This window comes from Glossina fuscipes, unplaced genomic scaffold (assembly GCF_014805625.2).
Source record: "Glossina fuscipes isolate IAEA_lab_2018 unplaced genomic scaffold, Yale_Gfus_2 1, whole genome shotgun sequence".
Taxonomy (NCBI): Eukaryota; Metazoa; Arthropoda; class Insecta; order Diptera; family Glossinidae; genus Glossina; species Glossina fuscipes.
Window position 1 is genome coordinate 49,270,603 of NW_023998415.1, and position 16,523 is coordinate 49,287,125.

A 16,523-nucleotide genomic window follows, 5' to 3' on the forward strand; every position below is an offset into this window, starting at 1 on the left:
CTCTCTCTCTCTCTCTCTCTCTCTCTCTCTCTCTCTCTCTCTCTCTCTCTAATTGATGTCTAGTATACTTTTTTAGAAAGATCAATTTTTCTGCATAAGATTTTTCCCATTTTCTGTCATGATTGTTTCTGAGATTTTTCTGTCTCATGCTAATTGATGTATAATTTCATTTTTTTGGAAAAATCGTTTGGATTTATTTCTCTAACGAATAGCTCATTAAGATTGTTTTCGTCAAACAATTAAGAAGAAATCTAGTCTATTTTTTCTTATAGCACTGGTGAAACAAGTCAAGCATGCCATCCCTTCGTCCCATCTATCAATCTGATTCTGTTATGTCTCTTATGTTTTATATATTTGTCCGACTATCTTTTGTCTTTCTGTATATGTTTACGTTCATAAATTATAGCTCACAATTTTCGGTATACATCAATTTACTATTTTTGGCCAATTTTCATTAAAAAAAACCCATTGTTAGAACATTTCCATTCCCATTTTCACCATTGCTCTGGTGGATATTTGCCGAAAAATATTAGAATTAATAATATAATAATTGATGAATATGATGGCTTTTTCAAACTACGATGGTACCGAGGGGAATGGTCGTAAAAGCGATCCGATCTAATCCATTTTAAATATGGTTTGTCTATTACCATGATCAAAATATCCTAAAAATTGCTGCCTATGGATTATAGATTATACCGCAAGAACTTGCACAACCAGATATACCCACAGTGTTACATAGATTAGGGAAATGAATCTGAATTCATTGATGTATTAAAAGTTGAGCTTACTACAAGTCATTCCAAGTCGCGCAAGCTCAAATATATCGTCAAGACAAATGATGTACGGTATTATTTTGCTTCATATGGGAGGCGTTTTAAATAATGTCCCTAAGGTATATATAATTATTCTGAGATTTTTTATCCGTTTAATTTTTATAAGAACAAAAAAAAGTAATGAATTTCAAATAATAATCTTTTTTCAAATCATAGGACACAGTAGTTGTTTATGAATCGGATCTCAAACTGAAATCGTTCTTCAGGATGGCCTCTCTAACAATTTACTTTAATTAGGCAGTTTTTTAATTTTTTTTTTCCTTTCTTTTCCATATATTATGAATAGCGAATTTTCCATTTCCTTTTTCCATTTGCCCTTTTTATTTTTTAGTTGATCAAATAAAATTTAATTTAGTATAATCCACTCACATAGGTTCCGTTATAACATAAAGTATAAGGATTATATATATGTTTGAAAAAACAAAAAATTTTATATTTTGTAAGCTTTTAATTGAATTTGACATTAAAGTGAAACAATTTAATTCATTTTAGGTTTTTACATTTATTTATATATTTTTATTATATTTTTTTTTTTTTTTTCCTCTAATTGAAAAAATACTGAAAATTGAATTATTGCGTTATATAAAAAATTTTTAATTGTTTCTTGTCATTTCTTTCAATTTTAAAAATTTATAATAGGTAGCGAATATTATAACATAAAATGAAAGAAAGAGATAGAAATAAATGAATGATAGAAAAATAGAAATATTATTAAATTTTCCCATTAAATTAATAGTATTATGGAAAAACTTCCGTGCATGCATTGGTATGAAATGAACACCAACGACAATAACGCCCCAACAGAAAAGTCGAATAAATTGCATTTTAGCAAAAGTTTGCCGAGTTTTGACAACAAAATGAAATTATATAGCAAACCTTTAGGCGTATATAACACACACACAATACGCAAAGTATATAGTTACGTATATACGTGTGCGTGTACATATATTCACTCAAATGCCATCCATATTAATTAACTATCAATTTCAATAATCAACAATAACAGTAACGTTTTCGGTAAACATGAAAACGCGCAGAATAAAACAAAGGTAGGGACAACACACAATGTTAATAAAAAACGATGTCAGAAATAAGGGTAAGGATTCGATAAGTGAAGTATTTATGCGAGACTTGTATAATTTAAAAAAAAAAAAAAAAAAAACAGGTTTTGCGCTTCACTGTCATTTGTCATTATTCACCTAAAACAATAAAAATAAACAAACAAACAAAACTTACACATTTATTTGCAAAGAGTGTAAGCGAGATGTCTACACCATCAAGTACACTAGTAATGCTATTAGCCTTCCGGAGTATTTGTAAAAGTGAATTACTAATTAGTGATAGCAGTCTACGCAATTGAAAAACAACCGACAATGTACCGTAGGCGGATTATTTTTCGCAATGAATACATTAGTTTTAATTTAAAAATCATTTGAACATATTGATTTGCCGATCCAGTTTCTAAGGAGAACAACAAGCCGATACTTTTCAATTTTCTGCTTTTCTCAATCACATTCTGCCTTACACCGTACCTAAAATGTATTCAAAAGTATGCAATTCAATTTTACTATGCCATATACAACTTGTGGTACGAGGGTATATCAAATCTTGTGCGCAAATATGTATGTAGCAATACCCGAAAAAGACTCGAGATAGACCTACCTCTTATATCGAACTTATATCGATCAATCGAAAGTGCTTCTGCACTTTCCGAGTCGAGTCTAAGCTTGTCTATCCGTTTGTTCGTCTTCTGTTCGTTTCAATTTCTTGTCTTCAACTTACAGATCTCATTTTGATGAAAGTTGATATACCGACATTTCTTGGTTCAAGGACAAACGTTATTGAAAACGATACGACTCGACATATAACGCCTAAATTTTAAAAAGTCGCCATATAAATAACTGTGTTTTTCGAGAGGGTTTGCAGCATTACTAATAACGAGACAATCACTTTGCAAACCTCGGCTAAATTTAGTAAATTCTGAATGAAAATTAGTTTACATACATTTTCGAAATTATTTGTACTACATTAATCCTCTAATCGAAGGGTGCAGGCTAACTAATAGTTTAAATTAAATTACGATGGAATTCGCGTATTCGATTAAATATTTTATAAAGAATTTCATATAACTAAGGAATTTGAATGAATCGTTTCAACTTTCACTTCATATATGGCACTTTCAAAATCTGATCCCAGCATAAGAAGCAAAAGCAGGTATTGTAATGGGGCTACGGCATTTTCTTTGTACATATCAATCGATGTGAAGTAAAGTAAAAAGTTGTTCTAAGCTGAATAATATTTAGACATATAAAATTAATATTTAAAAGCCTTAATATAATAATAAAGCATTTGCGTCAATTGTACTTTCAGCGATATAATAAATACAGTAAAACTATGTTCACTTAATTACTCGCAGACGGAATGCTCACTTCCTTAACACGTCTTGTGGGATTTGCCATAGTAACACAGTTTTTCATGTACATAACTAGACATACACGCACAAATGCACACTATTACAATGAGTTAACTTACTACGCTGCCAGCTCGTGTGTATAAGAATATATATATATATATATATATATATGTAAGTATATATATATATGTAAGCATATAAATTAAGAAATTTTTGCGCTAATTGCGTAAAGAAACATCATTTGATAGATATGTGCGCATACGTTAACTCTACACACATACGCACAACAATAATGACAATAACCTTTTTATAGTTTAGCTTTCTAAAAGAAAGAAATTGCGGAGAAGAACAATAAATGGCCAATGAATCCCGTATATTGTTTTAAGTCCTTATATGTATATTTGCTGTTATTTTCCTTCATGCAGATAGTGTAGCCGCAACAGCAGCAATAGCAGCATTGCATGAAACCTTTCACCATCCCTTTAATATTTTTTAAGTTTTGTTTGTGCCCGTTTTTGTCGTAAAACATGATTTATCGATTTTTCTTTATGAGGCGAGTATGGATTGTGTGCGTCTTTGTGCGTGCGTGTGTATGTGACATTCTCTTATGCATTGTAAATGTGTAAGCACCCACACTACGAAAATATGAAAATAAGTTTAAAAAAGCAAAAATAGAAGATAGGAAAACTTTCCTCAACTTTAAACCTAGAAGTTTTTGCTTAGAAACCCACGGCAAAGCAAAAGCTGAGTGATTTGGTTACAAACTTTCAAACAATCTCTTGGGATTTTTCTTTCCTTTTTTTTTTTTTTGTTTTGACTGTTGAAGACCACAAAATCAAATTAGCTTAACGCGTTTTTGGAAAAAAAAAAAAAAAAAAAACAAAAATTGATAACATCCGTAGGTAGGTGCGGAAAATTTCGTTCAAAGCGTAAAATTTTTAATTTAAATACAAAAGAGGTTCGAGTGAGCACAATTAAAAATTGTCTTTTCACTAAAAGCTTTGTTTTGGAAAAACTCAAGTTCGGCTTACCATTTATTATAAGATAGCAATCGAGAAATGCGATTAAAAAATCCTTTGTTTCATTGCATCTCGACAAGCTTAGCTTCTTAATCTGCTTACATAAATACAAGAAAGTAAGTAAAACGTTATTAACTTTTCAATACGAAAACATTATATAGAGTAAGTAAGTAAATGTAGTAAACAAAAAGTGTTTTGTCTATATGTCCTGTTGTTCGCGGCCTGATGTTATCTACGTTTACGAGGGCACTGCGTAAAGAATCCCAATCTTGTGCATTTATGACAAAGTGCATTACCTATGACATTTTTTAAATGTCCGACCATATTCAAGTCATTCAAACTTTATATCGATCGCGGCACTCTTCGCTACTTTTATCATATTCTTGGTGGTTATCTCGCTATCATCTGCAGTATTTGCAAATGCTTACTATAGTTTTTAAGATAGTGAGTCAAATGAGAGGACATTTGAAAGTAAATTTTGAACGAACGGAGCAAGAGAGACATTGTATTCCTCTTGCACCGAAGATTCTAATATCCGCCACCAGCTTGTTTTAACTAACTATCTGTCTACAGGTATGCAATGTACTCTAAAGCATATGAAATTTGGTATTACGTGTTACCGCACTTTGGACGTTTTTGTTCGTAAGAGAAATCGTGTTTTAACATATTCCATCGCATAAATATGTAGCGTTCGTTTGATATAAAAGTAATAGCGTATAAAAATCGAAAATCAACTTCTTGACCAACTAAACGAAAGTTTCACTAACTTCTTAAATCAATAGTAAAATAAAATGATTGGAGGCCAAGTTTGCTTTGCAAAGTGTTGAAATTGTAAACATGATTTTGCGAACCGACAGACGGAAATACGCGCTTAGCTTGTTGAATTCATTCGTTCACATTGCTTATGCAAATATTATACGTGTATATACCAGAGTGTCCGATGATTGCTTCTAAATATTTTCAAGCATCCAAAATCTCCGTGTGCATCGTATCCAGGATCGGGTCTTAAAAAGCTTCCCTTAAATGTTTATATCGCATAATATAGATATATATATCGCAGCTGTAATTTGGAAACTATTGATCGTATTGTCATGAAATTTTGGTCTGCCAACAGTGTTGTCATATATGTGTACACACACACACACACACATATATATATATATAAGACGTATCATATCAGTCAATAAGTCTCCAGCGCCTGACCCATGTACACTTGTTCTAGTAACACCACTTTCTTGGTCATTTCGGACGGCTTTTGCCGTTTGCTGTTCACTCAACTGACTACCGATTTCGCTCTGAAGGGTAATGATGAGCACATGCTTCATCCGTTATCACATATAACACTTCTAACCATAATAATTGCGAACAGTTATATTAATAGATTTTTCTTTATCGTAAGACCTGTTAAGCTACAGGCCAAAGAGCTTAAGAGCTACGGCAGTTGTGACAATCTAAATTTTTGACATTTTTTTTTTTTTTGAATGGAGGAAAAATTTAATAATTAAAAAATAAATTGTGAGATATGGTAAGAATCGAGGACAGCCCAACCATGTAAGTGATGGAAATTTTAATCCAAAAAACAAAATTCTTTAATAGGCATCTCTATAGGTCGAGAAATATGTAAGAATTTGTCGAAATACTCTGTGATTGTGATTCTCTGTGATTGTCGGGTGCCGGAATGGGAAAAGTGCATTTTTCGACCCAAAACAACAAAATCGCTTCTCTTATCAATAGCTAATGTTCACATTAACTGATCAAAGATAATGTACGCCATTCCCTTCGGAAATTAAAATTGATGGAGTTAAGTTACGTGTCGTTGTGCAAAATGATGTTTCTTTATTTTCACTTCCGAAGTTTTGGAATCGGTTGTGGATCTTCTGTTTTATTAAAGTCAATCTTTCATTAATTTATTCCTAGGGCCACAAAAATACTGTTTGATGTTCAGATATTTTTCCTCATTCTCTTCCTGCGATAATATTTTACGAGATAAGCGAATCGTACGTTACCATATACTTCAACTTCATGAACTTTATCCTACACTTTAATATTTCTTAACAGAAGCATTGAAAATTTTCGAGCCGCTCTCAGCCTTATATCTATCTGCTCAACGATTTCTAATGACTTTTGAATAAACTTTAAATATTTTCAAAAGATATTTCTTAGCGCATTAAAGGAGTTACAAGTCAAATCAGGGACTCGCCTTGACCCGTGTCGAGATTTTGGAGCGTCATGTGGAAAACTGGAAAGCGAATAAATAAATCGTAAATAAAACCTTTTCATTAACACAAGATATCAAGATATTAAATTTACTATTTATATATATAATCCCTACCTACCAAGGGCATATTAATGTTTTGTTCGTAAGTGGTCTACTGACACGTCGATATCTAATGCAAAGTTGTTATTTTAACGCTATTCTCGAAAGCGTTGATTACCCCAGATTTGTTTTAAGGGCGAATACATTTTCCCTATAACAATTTTTATACATACATACCTTTCTTATGCTGACAAGTTGTGTGTCTAGAAATTTATGGTGATTGATTTTAAATTTATTTTCATTTTATTATGTGTCTGTACATTTAGGCGTAACTGTTGCTTCATACGTTTCACACACTTTGTCTTGAGGGTTTTATGCATACGAATGAAATGAAAATATATCAAAGATGTGCACATGTGTTCCCTGAGAGCCGTAAGATATTTAAGAAAATTAATGTTGAAATAAAATTGTATGTAACACCAAAACTTTTATAAATATTTAAAGAAAAAAATTCTCAAGCAAGAAAATAAATAAAATAAATAATCTGAAATTGAATTTTTAAGTAATCCCTACATACAAATAAATATACGGAAATATATTTAATTTAATTTTAAAGGCATTCTTCACATCTGATGATGACGTTACTATCATAACCAATTGTGCAGAAATGTACAAAAATTGCAAAACGTTTCCTTCTTCTTCATTAAAGCGAATTAATCGTTAATCCGTATCTACTCTAACTCTTAGCTTGTCCATGAATATATATTAAAAACTTCCGACTTTCATTTTTTTCAAGCTTCTCATAACATTTGTAGCTACCGCGTTCCTTTGCGAAAAATAAAACCGTTAAATGGAACTTTAAATGCATCATAGTGATGCATTACGAGATACGTTCTTCTTTGCCCCATGGCTATTACAATATCATCGGCAAAGCTGCCCTAATACTATAGGTACTATGATACTTGAAAATGTAGCCACGCATAAGAAATAAGGAAGAAGAAATTAAAAAAAAGAAGAACAAAAAAAAAGGATAACCTATTCAACAACATATGGCGAGAAAAAGCCAGTAAACGAAACGTTAGAAGAGATGAAGCTTAACTACATTAAAATTACAGAGGATATCCTACGAATACGTCTCGCAATCATAAAGTACGTAATGATTTTGGGTAAACACTATTGACCGACATAGACTTGGATAGAAAGATGTTTCCTGGACATAGCCGTAACTGTAATATAGTTTGTACATTTCTTATATATGACTAAATGGACAGCAAAACTTGAAAAGAGACTGAGGCATTACCCATAGTTTTTTTAATCATTTTTTTACAACCGAAAACTTTCATGGGACCTTCGCTAACCATGTATGGCATTGTCAATTTGGTTGATTAAGATTAGTATCATAACTGGGCTGGGATTTGTGGACTCGTAACCATATTTTAGCTTTTTGTTTCAGTACTTGCTATCCTTCGAATAAGTCACCATGCGAACATACAGACTAATAAGCAAAAAAAATATGCAAAAATTTTTTGGGCCTACTTTAAGATACTAGACTTGGAGCCATAAGAATATCGGTCTGCAATGGAATATAGTTAAATCACACTCGGAAATTTAATTGAATGAGTTTTAGTAAAGTTCCACTATATAATGTGTGTAAATGCGCCTACAATCTTGAAACGTTGTGTTAGCTCATATAAAAAGTCTTTGAGGTTTTTGCCACGAAATGGTATTGATGCCCATAAATCGGACAACACTCACATTGATTGACTGAAACGACCATGTGCTTAAAAGGTGACATTTCAGCTGGCATTTTTGGTGGAGATAGCTCTCTAATTCTTTGCTAGTTATATTGATATGGAAATGAGTGAAATGCCGGAAGAAATACGGTATGTAATACCTTTTTCCTATAAAAATGACGAAACATGCAAAAACATGTTGAAGGAACAAGGAGCGGTTGGCTCGATCCTGTTCCGCAAACTTCGATGTTAAAGATGCAATTTTGCAACTGGGGTAGTAGACCCGACGCGTAAGCTGTCAGGTATAGAGGAGGCACTCACCGCATCAACAGTCAACCAGATCACAGTTTGGAAACATTTGAGAAGATCAGGCTAAAAAAAGGAGCGCAAAACCGCAGAGAAGAAACCGCAAAGACTTTTTATATGACCCATTATAATAAAACTCTTATGCAACATACTTAAGGGCTACATAAATGTATAATTTTTTAAATTAATTTTTATAAAGATTTTTCTTTGTTTTAAAAACATGTCCATATATAAAGACAAATTGTTGCTTCGTTCGCGACGTTGCTTGTCAAGAGCGCAACAATCTAATTATCTCTAAATTTTCTTCGGTATTCTCTTGACCGTGACATTTATTGTCTTATACTTGATTTAGACGAATGAAAACAGAAATGAGAGACTATTTAATATTGGAGAGAGCAAGCAGCAAAAATTATAGAGAAATTTATTGAAGCATACACATTTTTTAAATAGAATTAATATAAGCGAATTTTCCTTACACAAGTCAATCAATATATACAAAAATTATTAACCAAAAATTGTACCTAAAGTTTCATGAGAAATTTTCATGTCACATATAATACAAGATGGCCTACCACGCTTATTGAACAGATAAAATATTTAGAGGGAAGATGTATGAAAATCAGTTGTTTGTAACATACAAACTTATAATAACAACCTAATCAAACAAAACATGCAACACACCATACCGTGTTTGTGTTAAATTTCTTTTTATATCCATCACCGAGAGATGAGGGATATATTGATTTTGTTGAAACGCTTGCAACGACCAGAAGCGGAAGCATCAGAGACACCACATCTGGTAGACGAAAAAATTCGGAATTGATTTAAGACCGTCCGTGTGTCCGTCCGTCTAATCCCCGTTTTAAAATTTCTCCTGATCGCAAAAACGAAGCTGTCGATTTCAAATTTTTTAAAAACATTGGCAGTTCTTGCACGCAGGTTGATACTGAAAATGGGAAAAATCGGTCGAAGGACACGCTTACAGTCGTACGTGAAGTAAGGGCATCTTTGTTTTTCAAAAGGAATAAAAGAAACTGATGTTTTGCTCATTACTCGCAAACTGCAGCAGATAAGGCTGCAAAAATTTTCTATGGGGAATGCTGTAGTACCTCCAAAACAAATTGGACACACCTACCTAATTTTATAATGTTATAATGCCGTCTGTTCGGCTACAAATTTGCAAGGGAATTTGAAAATGGATCAAACAAGTCAAAGGACACGCCTACAAAGCTCACACGTCTATACAACCGAAAGTGAGAACACCCATGTATTCCATAGATTTTGCTCGTTGCTCATAAACTACAACACATACACGATATAAATTTCCACAAAATCATTATTCTACAATAATATGAAAAATCGCTTACGCCCACGCAATATTATGGAGTATGAAAATTTATATTTTTCCTTTTTTTTCAACCAAACATGACGGTTATTAAAGATTCAATCACAAGTGAATATAATATCCTTACTTGTTAATTCTTGTATCTAAAAGAAATGTGCAACAAGTAAAATAAGAAATGTTTAAGGGTGTGTAAGGATAACCATTTTTTAACAATAAAAACGAAAACGGATTCTCTTATAGATTTGCTATCGGTAATGTAAACAAAATTAAATAAATCCGACTACAGATTTATTTGTTTATTTTTAATCTTACCTCACTACGATTTAAGATTTTCTTATGAAATTTTTTCTATTGCTGTAGAAGATCACAACAATGTTTGCAAGTTTTCAAAATTTTCTTATTAGCGCGCACAGTCGTGTTTAAAAATCCAATAAGCAAACAATTTAACGTTGATGTGTGTAGCCTTTATAAGAATTCGACATTATTATGATATACAAGCAACAGGAATGAAAGGACTTTTGCAGGCATAAGGCAGGATTTTATTTACAATCCTTTCATTGATTATGCCTCTTTCGTAAAAGTTTGGCCAGATATAAAGGCCGTTTACGAATGCACTGTTTTTTTCGTACGGGTATGTTTTTGACATATCAAACATCAAAATAAAAACACTAAGCATATTTATATATATGAAACCGAAATTTATGTATGAAACAACTAAGAACATTAAAGACGGGTCAGATTGACCACTTCATACACCACTTCGCCTAATAACAGGTGTTCACTCGTTTTGCTGCAAAGGCATACTTTTTTATGAGCGCCCGCATATTGAACGATGCCATATCATCGCATAATTTACTTTCAAAATATTTTATTATTTTTCATTTCCGACTAGAAATTAGGCTTTCTCTTCTTATCAGCGCTTGGTTTTCATGATAACCCCACAACACATATTGCAGTCTAAAAAGTACATCTTTGTGATCCGTTAGACCACTTGGAGTACGGGTAAGGGTTTAAGATAGACTCACCTTTTATTGTACCGATCGATTCAGAATCAAACTCTGGGTTGGTCTAAGCATGTAAGTCCGCTCGTTCGTTTGCCCGGCTATCCGTCGGTCCATCTGTCCCTCTGATCTCTGTCCATCTAAATTTGTGTTCCAGCTAAAGGGCGCAAATTTTTGATATATTTCGATAAAATATGGGACACAAACGGACTTTCGCCCCGACTCCTCGGTCCACTTTTTCGGCCACTTCCCATATAATGCCCTATCTCTGAAAAGTTGTCATTTTCAAAATTTTTCTTGCGAAAAGTGGCCAAGTTATAGCATTTCGCCATTCCAAATTGGTATGAAGTCTTTGGATCGGCTGGGGAAATTTTTGAACCGCCTTTCGCATAGAAAAAACTGAAGGTCATACGACAAAAAATATAATTTTCAATGCTTCAGGATGAAAATTATATCCTAATAGTAATTTTACATGAAAAAATTAAGTATAGCAAATTTGGACCATCTTGGCTTATTTTTTGGATCATACCCTAAGTCTAAGAAAGTGTAAGTTTTGATATGTGGTGATCAAAATTGCCCCATAATAGTGATTTCATACAGAAATAAGAATTGTATTAGGTAATGTGATGCAGGGTATTTAATGCCTGCCTTGACCGACTATAATGCCCTTACTTATTGTTATGTTAAACTGATGTTACGGACCAATTCTGAACATCAAATATTAAGAACTAAATATTTTTCTGAAGGGCTTACTATTCATGAGAAACTTTACGCGGAATGTGGCCCAAGAAATACATCCCTATAGTTCAAATTTAATCCTCTTCATTTTTATGTAAAATTGCTATCTTGAAGAAATTTTAATGAAGAAATATTAGCAATTAGGACTTTTTATTTACCCAAACAATAGCCCTTCGCGATATTATCAACCAGTTTTCACAATCAAGAATTGAAAATTAAAAATTTGAATAAAATTTTTACCATATAAACAAAAGAGGCGTTTAAACAATTATCCTAATCGGACTAAATTTTTGCATACCAACAATTTAGAATATCGAAATACTATTACTCAACGACCTTAGACGAGAAATTTGTAGACATTATATGGGGAACGGTCGAAAAAATGGACCCATCCGAACCGTTTCCAATAGCGTTCGTCTATGGGGCAAAATATACAGTGAATCAAATTTCAATAAAAAAAAACCTTAAAAATTACGACCTGTAGGTTGAACAACAAACGCATGAACAGATGTTATGCGGATAGACGGACAGATTAATTCAGAAAACAATTTGGACTCAATCAGTATAATAGAAGGTGGGTCGGCCTCGTATGTGACACATCCTGTACCGCAATATGTGTAGTATACGAAAAATATTTTATAGCCCGTTGCTAGCCATACCTGCCTCCTCATCTGCTTGACAACTTGTACACACCCGATCAAAAAATCTGTTGCTCGTTTGACGCAAATTAGTTGTCGAGTCATTTTACGTACATTATCGTAAGAAACAAAACGCTGTTCAGCAAGTGCGTGTCGCATGGATGTAAATAATTGGTAATCGGGGTAAAAGTTGCACGTGCTAGCACTTCTTAGATGAGTGCTTCCAACGTATCATAAATCGATTTTGCTTTATGCAAATGTGACCCAGTGCCATTTGCAAAAGTTGCATTTTGAGTTTGTGTGGGGTTTTTTGAGCATCTGTTGTTGTTGGTAGCGTTCGGTATAAGCTGTTTCACATTTAGTTGAACACCTAATAACAGACCACCGTCTTCTGATCCCATCGAACACAGAAAATCATCTCTTTGTTAAAGCACTTTAGTCTTGCAATCGAAGTGGATGGTACACCTGGAGCTATGGATATGAATTTTTGCGCCTGGAATTCTCGAAGTGGATCTGGATTTCATCGCCAGCTAGGATGCGATACACAAGAAATGGCCTTTTGTCTCGTTCTAGCCAAGAAGGAATACAGTCAGCGATTGCTCTTCACTCGGCGTAAAACTTGACATTTTCGTTCTTTGACAAAGCATTTTCAGTTTACATTATGTGTTGGTTTTACTATTGTTACAAATTGACAAACATATATCCCCTTAACGGGCGTCTTAGTAAGAATTCGCATTTTCTTGTGCTGATGGACAACCTCTTACTTCCCAAGTTTGATGTAGCGTGCATCTTTCCAACAAGACCGTTGCCTAGAGTTGTGATAAAATCTTTGAAGTCTCCTTTTCTTTGATTACAAGTGAAATTCTAGAAAGGATTTCTTATTGCTCTTGATGAATGCAGTCATGTTTTAAGCTTTAGTTTAATTTTAGTACGAAATTTGTTCATAGCAGGCTTACAGTCAGCGCCTGTTAGTCATTATTGTCATCTAATACTTCTTTCCTTTAGTTAACAACATTTCTCTCCAGATATGATTTTTTCTGCGTTCCCATATACTTGTGTGCTTGCACTCATACAATATTGATATTTGTTTTCAGTGACGTATTGAAATTATTTCGTGATCCTTGGTGTTCGATATTTAGTTGATCTTTGCTACGAGTTTAAGTATAAACATATAAAAAATCGATTTAGTTTTGTTTGGACGATTCCGGCGTTTGACTATAGATTGATCAAACGAAGCTTTAGAAATATTTCCTGTCTACAATTCAATCGATTGCACCACTACGGAGGCGTATACACTTTCATTGGCTTTATATGATAATACACTTGTCTTTCGATCAATTTCCTAAGCCGAGCATTAATCTATGAGATGAATTCCTTTTAATAATTTTATAGTGAGAGCTATTCTATTCATTCTGTTGCCCAAAACTTGATTTAAAATCAATGAGAAATTAGAACATAATATATATATAAATATATATATGTATGATATAAGAGTAAAAATGAAAAACGGAATTCTCTTCTCCTGTTACGTGCAGCTACTGTGTTTACCACATCCATGTGAGAGCTGAAGTCGCAAAACATAGAAGAGATTTTCAAATAGGAAAAATCAGGAAAATTTCATGTTAAATAAAGCGGCAAAATGTTGTTGAGTGTTGTTGATAATTTCATGTTCGATACATATACATTTCTCTACTCCTCTGACTGGAAATATATTATCAATGTGTACAAAAAGAAAAAAAGAGAAGATACGAAATGAAAATAGCGGGTGGGTTTTGATGTTTACATTGTAGTGCATGGAGTAAGTATATATATATATATATATATATATATATATATATAAGTGTGTGTGTGTGTGTGTGTGTGTTTGTATGTATGTATGTTTTCACATCGGTATGTTCACATAAACATACCTGTACCTGAATGTCTGTGCATTTGCTTAAAGAAAGCAAATATTTATAATTTTTGTTTAAGAAATATAAACAAATGCATAAATATAGAAAGAATCGTTTGATAAACTTTTAAAAGAGTTGGATAAATAATAAAAAATATTTATGCTAATAGATGTTTAACAAAGAAAGTAAACTGCAAAAGAGAGAACGTCAGAAAATTATTTAAATTTTTGCAATTACTACTACTACTACTGCTAAGCACACATACATTTAAAAGTTTTTCACAACTTAACTAGGATTAATTTATGACTTTGCTGTTTTAATTTTGCTTTTATTAAATTTAAAACTCGGTTACATGGTAGTCTTGCTGGTCCTTTCCTATTTTCTTTTCGTTTGTCTTAAATAAATTAAAATGCAAAAATCATCAACAGAAATCTGTGTTGTGCTTCTTCTTGTTTGCTTCTGTATTTTTATTTTTCTTTTTCTTGTTCTTTTTTTTTCTATTATCTCGTTTGTTTAAAAAAAGAAAAAAATACATATATAAATATATATATATAGATTATTTTTATATTATTATTTTTTTTTTTAAAAAACTAATGCCAACCTGCTCGTGCAAAATAAATTTATGTTACAAAGCTTTATAAACAAGTCTGGAAAATAAAACTATTGCCCTTTCACTCACACTAATTGCAGCCACTGTGTTTGTAACAAAAACTACAACAACAACAATAACATGATATAAACAACAACAACAAGAGCAACAAATATATCTTTTACTTAACAACAACACAAATTTTTTAGGGGTTCAGTACTCAGCGACGACTCAATGAAATGCTTTTTCCCTTATGGCCTTATTCCGACATCACATCCATGAACAACAAATATACATATATCCTTATAGTGTACAAGTGCAAGTGTGCTTGTGCTTCAATGTGTTTTACAAGTTCGTTGATAATACAAATACAACATGGTCCTGTTGTTTGAAGAGCCTCTCATATCATTAGTTTATGTCAGTGTTATGTTATGGGGGAAGAAAACTAAGGTTTATAATGTAAATGCGTGTGTGTATTTTTATTATATGTATGACTAAGTGATATCCATACGCATATATTTGCACACAAATACACGAAACAATTCGTTACTTTGGTCGGCTTAATGCACTTACACTGTACCTGTGAATTGAAGGAACGAGTTTAAATTTAAATCTTACTATGAATTTCGTTAGTTTGAAGCCAACATGTTCGTTGGGAAATTTTATACCGTTATGCCTCTTTTTCCTTAATACGAAAATTTCTCAAACACAACATCATCATCATAATCGTTATCAACATGCGAGTTGCATTCGTTTCGATTATGAAAAGAGTTCGTTCATTACTCGTTATACTTGTTTTTCATTTTCATTCAAAAACGAACGCTATAAGATTTTTCTATGTGTGGCTGTTTATTGTTTAGCTGTTTGATTGGATTTTCATTTGGTTGGCTGGCTGGTTGGTTGGTTTGTTTGTTGTCAGGCATGAAGGCTGGCTGCAAGCTTGCCTGCCTGCCTAGCTGGCTGGCTGGCTGTTTTTCTTGTATGCGTTTGCCGTCCTTTTTCAGTATGATATTGAGTTTTGTGTAGTTAAGTCGTACATTAGTCAAACCGTCTCTCGTGTGTTGTCAGAGTTTTCATCACATATTACAAAATATTTACACAGTTCAAGAAACATACATATAAAAAGTTATTCAATAAAAGTTTTCAACAAAAAAATAAATAAATAAATAAATAAAAAACGAAACCAAAAATAATAATCAAAAATATAAAAATAAATAAAATTACATTATTTTTTGTAAAAACAATATATATATATATATTGGGTATATATATATATATATATATATATATATATATATATATATATATTTATTTGATCAACAATAATAAAAATTCTAAGTTACTTTTCTAAATAATTTTCCACCAAAACTACTATAAAGTAACCAGAATATAAAAAAAGGAATCTTCAAAATAATCCAAAACATATATTCTAATGGAAATAAAGTGAACCGCATAAAAAAGATTCTTTTAAACTCAAAAAAAAAAAAAAAAGAAGAAAATACAAAACAAAACAAAAACTTAAATGATTTTCAGTTTCAACAAAAGTTAATTGTTTTCTCTGTCTCTCCTAATTCACTTTATCTTATTGTGTACGTAAACATTAGCATAATTAGTATATAAAATGAAGCTGTAATTGTAATCTGTAAACACAACATCGTTTTGAGAACAAACTATCAGTGAACGTATGTGATTATATTGTATATATATATATATATATATATATATATATATATATATATGTATATATATATATATT

At 32.1% G+C, this 16,523-nt stretch overlaps 1 protein-coding gene across 17 annotated transcripts in view; it reads left to right on the forward strand.

Moving 5' to 3' along the window:
- LOC119645078 (CUGBP Elav-like family member 4) overlaps positions 1-16,523 on the forward strand; it is a 683,800-nt gene that overhangs the window by 363,982 nt on the left and 303,295 nt on the right. For 2 of the 17 annotated variants that reach the window (XM_038044963.1, XM_038044952.1), the window contains exon 1: positions 16,100-16,449. The exons of 8 other annotated variants lie outside the window; for them this stretch is intronic. The gene's annotated coding sequence lies outside the window, so the exon portion shown is untranslated. Of the gene's footprint in view, positions 1-15,292; positions 15,893-15,970; positions 16,002-16,099; positions 16,450-16,523 lie in introns of those variants that run through there. 7 more of the 17 variants (XM_038044954.1, XM_038044964.1, XM_038044967.1 and 4 more) reach the window with 5 other exon arrangements.